General features: G+C 37.9%; 1 non-coding gene across 1 annotated transcript; it reads left to right on the top strand.

Moving 5' to 3' along the window:
* Window positions 1-3,058: 3,058 nt before the first annotated feature.
* LOC122797421 lies at window positions 3,059-3,215 on the top strand. Its single transcript, XR_006364134.1, has one exon. It is a non-coding gene; the product is annotated as a U1 spliceosomal RNA (small nuclear RNA).
* Window positions 3,216-4,476: the final 1,261 nt, after the last annotated feature.

Here is a 4,476-nt window from a genome sequence, read left to right as displayed (position 1 = left end):
ATTCCCTCTCTGTGCTCAGCTAATCACAGGTCTTTTAGAGGTAATACCCAAGCAAGATGATGTAAGTGGGGATGGGGTGCTTGCAGGAATGTCTCGGATGTCCATTTAGGACATACGCATTTCAGCTCCCTTAAACAGAAAAAAATGACATTTTCTTTTATGTCAGTAAATTGCACCCTCAACAAGACAGTACCCTGGGCTATTGCCCCTTCTACCCTACCCTATCTATGCTGCTGTCTGGGAAACCATTTTAGGGAGGGTTGTAATAAGCCATGGGAGGAAAGTTCCATGAGAAGATGTTGATAGGATACTGTGTCAAATGCCATAGCTAGATCTAGGAAGAGGGTGAAATTTAATTGCCGTTGTTTCTCAGGTAGTTTATGCTGTTAGCAAAATGCAGGAGTGCAGTGGCAGCACTGTGAGATGGTCTGAGGCTGTGCTGGGTTTTCGATAGAATGTTGTTTTTGTGAAGGTAATGGGATTTTAAATAGTGGCAACAGTATTGCAATTTGTTTGCAATTGTTTAATTCTTTGTTTAGTTAGTTATGGTATGGTATAGGTTTTTTTTTCAAATTGATGGAGCCTAGTTTATAGCTATTGATCAATTAATGAGGATGGATATGAGGTAAGCTAGTGCATCAGCAGTGATGTTTACGTACTGAGATGGAAGTTGATCAGCTGCTAGTGATGTTGGTTAATGTTTGTGTAGACGTTTGCATATTGTTGAGGTTGGCATTGGGTGGAGACTAAAAGTTTGAGGTTGGTTGTTTTCGGGTGGAGGAAAGGAAAGGGTAGAGTTATTATTGCTAATAAGGAGAGATTGCACTGTTAGGATAAAGTATGAGTTGAACTAGGAGGAGATTAAGTCAATTGTATTATTCGTTTTGGGGGTGGTGTGGAAGTGTGGCCTGGGTGTAGAACTTCATTTATCTGTAACCAGAAAACTTTTGGCTTGTTTTGGTACTTATAGTGTAGGTTAGTGTAATGACTTTGTTTGTCTGCTTTGATTTGGCTTTTAGTGAGGTTCCTCTGTAGTCTAAATGCATATTAAGGTGTTTTGTGTTCAGTTTTTTAACCATTCTTTCCATGCTTTATCTATTTGCTTGATCAGTTGTTTTGTTTCTCTAGTTAACCATCGGGCAGGGTATGATTTCACTATCTTATTAAGAACTAGGGCGAGGCTGTTAAGATTTTGAGGAAGATCTGGTTGAAATGAGAGATGTCATTATATAATGGCATTGTTTTTAGAATATTCCAGTTTATTTTGGGTGAGAGTGCTTATAAAAGTGGCAGTGTTGAAATTTGTAGTATTTCTGGTTTGGTTATATGTGTTTTGTTGTTGAACATTATTGGTACTTCTGATTGTAAAGGTAGTTAAGTGGTCACTAATGATATTGAGCAAGGTTCCATACTTTTGGAATTTATTTAATCTGTTTTTGAGAATCCAGTCCAGGGCTGATTGTCCATTCGATTTTTGTATCTGTTCTAGTGGTTAGGGTTATGTGCTAAGTAAAGTTATACAGACTGATTTCATCTCTGGAGTTGTCCTTGTTTAGCAGCTGCCAGTCTATATTTAGCTCTCCCAAGATGATAGTTTCTTGGGAGATGTTCTGCGACATCCAGTGTAGGATGCTTTTGGCTGTATGGATGTTGTTACCAGTGGTAGGCAAATAGCTGCAATGCCTAGCAGTTTGTTACTTTTAATACTAAGGAGACTTGTAAGAATCTCTGCATTGTTACATTTTTATGGGATGAAGAGATATTTTGAGGGAGCTTTTGTAAATAATGGGTATGCCTCCATCCTGTTTGAATTTTCTGTCAAGTCATAGTATGTTATGTTTTGGAGAGGGTATTACCTCTCTCTTATTTATTTCTTTTTTTAACCAGGTTTCAGTGACCATTAGTATGTCTGGCAAGTATGCAGCAATACAAACATGTATATCCTGTGTTTTATTGCAAATACTTTTGCATTCATATTGAGAAATAGTAGATGTGTTTTAGTGGATTTTGTTGAGGGAATTTGAGTGAAGTTCTTTTGGAGTGTTTATGTTTTTGTTATTTTGTATGTTAGCACCTGGATTTGGGTGGATATATCCACTGATTTTGAGGATATGCTGCTTAGTTATGAGGCAATTAGTAATTTTGTGGAAGGTGAGTTGTTTTACAGAGATTTGTTTGGGGTTGTATTTTATTTTGAAGTATGTGTAGTTACAGATGGGATATAAGACAATTTGTACTGACAGGGTGTGATTTTGGTATTAGTGTTTAGTTAATTATGGTACACTGGCAAAGGGGTAGTTGGGGTGAAGATTTTTGTATGTGTACGTTTTGGTAGGTTATTAAGTGGGCTAGTATATAAGGGGGCATGGTTGGAGGGTGCAGGCTGTAAGCATGTTTAGCTGTAATGATCAGTAGTAATAGTAGTTTGGAGAGGGTAATAGTAATAATCATGGATGTTATGTCCCTTCAATTTCATCAGATGTTGTTCAGGTGTCTCAGTGACAGTAATATACTGGCGTTAAAGGCCATGGAATCCCTTGCTGGGATACCATGTGCATCCTCTGTCACTGCTGTACCTTGTATAGCTCATGTCTTGCATGATGTCTGCACATTTTGGATGTTGCCTTGACACAGTGTGCAGCATACAGTATGGCACCAATTCAGTCACACAATGCTAGATGTGTGCCATGAGTCATGTCTTTCTTTCTCACTTCAGTTTTACACCCTTATCTGCTTGTTGTGGTCTGCTACTTTGCCCCTAGCTACATCCGCACCACCAGTCTCCTACCCATGCTGCACCACATACACACACTACAATCCACATATACAATATATACAGTGGATATAAAAAGTGTACATGCCCCTGTTAAAATGCCAGATTTTTGAGATATAAAAAAATGAGACCACAATAAATCATTTCAAAACTTTTCCCACCTTTAATGTGACCTGTAACCTGTACAATTCAATTGAAAAACAAACAAATTTGTTAGGGGAAGAAATAAAAAATGTACAATAAGCTGGTTGCATAAGTATGCACACCCTTAAACTAATACTTTGTTGAAGCACCTTGAAGTGCCATGATCAAGAAGGTGGTTTCCCCAGGGTGAGGCTCTTCAATTGCACTTCAGTTAGGATAACCCGTGTAATATCCCCAAATATGGGAACTCAGCATCACAGTTTATGGAAGTGTGGGTCTGCATTTGCACTGCCCCTGAGCTTAGAGGGAAGGGGATGACATAATGGTGAAGGCCTTTACCTCACAGATACAAGGTCCATGGTTTGAGTCTGACGTCTGGTCATCGGCAAGGTTTGTAATAATCTGCAAACTGATAATATAAAAAAGTGAAGCTAGGAACAACCAAAAGAATTACAGTCAGTGTGAGTGAGCATGACTTTGTTTATATGGAAAAGAACCAAGGGTGTTGTAAATACCTTACAAAAGAAAGAGATGCATAACAAAGTCTCAGGGTGGCTCTGTAGAAGAATACGTCTACCAAGATAAGCTGATCCACTCCTATGACTGGTTACCATGGAGATGGTAAAAACATCCCTGTGACTGTGCTTTATCTGAAATTCACTAAATACTGCGCATCTCCCACTACAAATAAACTTCCTGCAAATGATAGAATACAACAGGGGCAGTTAGTAAAAAGTGCAGGTTGGGAGAGAAATGTCTCAGTGACAGAAAGCATATAATAGTGGTGACTAAGCAGCTCATAGAGGAAATGGTGACAAACAAGTTGTATCCCGCAAGTCTCAATCACGGAATGCAAAACTTAATCAGCTTCTCTGCAGACAATAGAATGGTATTGGGAATAGTATCGGGGGGGGGGGTGCAAGTCTGGCAGAAATCAAGAGACATGACTACCAGATACATTAAAACAAGCTAACCTTAGACGTTGAAAAGAACTTCTGAATGGAGACAGTAAAAACCACATTAAATTAGTTTCCACAATGGGTATTTTGGGAAGCTGGTGTGATTGTAGTGAAAGGAGAAGACAGCCTGTCTTGTGTTCACTGTAACTCCATGCAGGCTTCATAGGGTCCGTCTGTCACTGCTGTCATTTTTTTTTCAATATTACAAAAGTGAAAAAAATCATGCTTTTGTAATTCATACTGACATAACATTTCTCTTTAAAATTAGTTGTTTTCTTTCTTCCTTTCTTCGTACATTTGATTATCTCTTTCTCTTCACCATAACACACTGCAATGGAAAACTAAGTTTTAGCTATCTATTTCTCACATAGTCCTTCAGTAACTAAGTTAATGAACTAATTGGAAAATTATTTTTTTTTCTATAGAAGTAGGAAAGTACACATTGCTACTTGATATCCTTGTCAAGTTTAGTTACATGTATAATATCTCATGTCAAAAAAAGTACATGTCAAATTTTATATTACTGAAACCATTCTGAAAATGAAAAGCCATATTTTAGAGGAAAGGTACTGGAAAACAAACCCATTTTTCATTCAAAAT

Source organism: Protopterus annectens, chromosome 3.part0 (assembly GCF_019279795.1).
Source record: "Protopterus annectens isolate FY-2018-M chromosome 3.part0, PAN1.0, whole genome shotgun sequence".
NCBI lineage: Eukaryota > Metazoa > Chordata > Ceratodontiformes > Protopteridae > Protopterus > Protopterus annectens.
The sequence above is the reverse complement of the archived record's forward strand: the minus strand, read 5'-3'. Positions and strand labels throughout refer to the sequence as shown.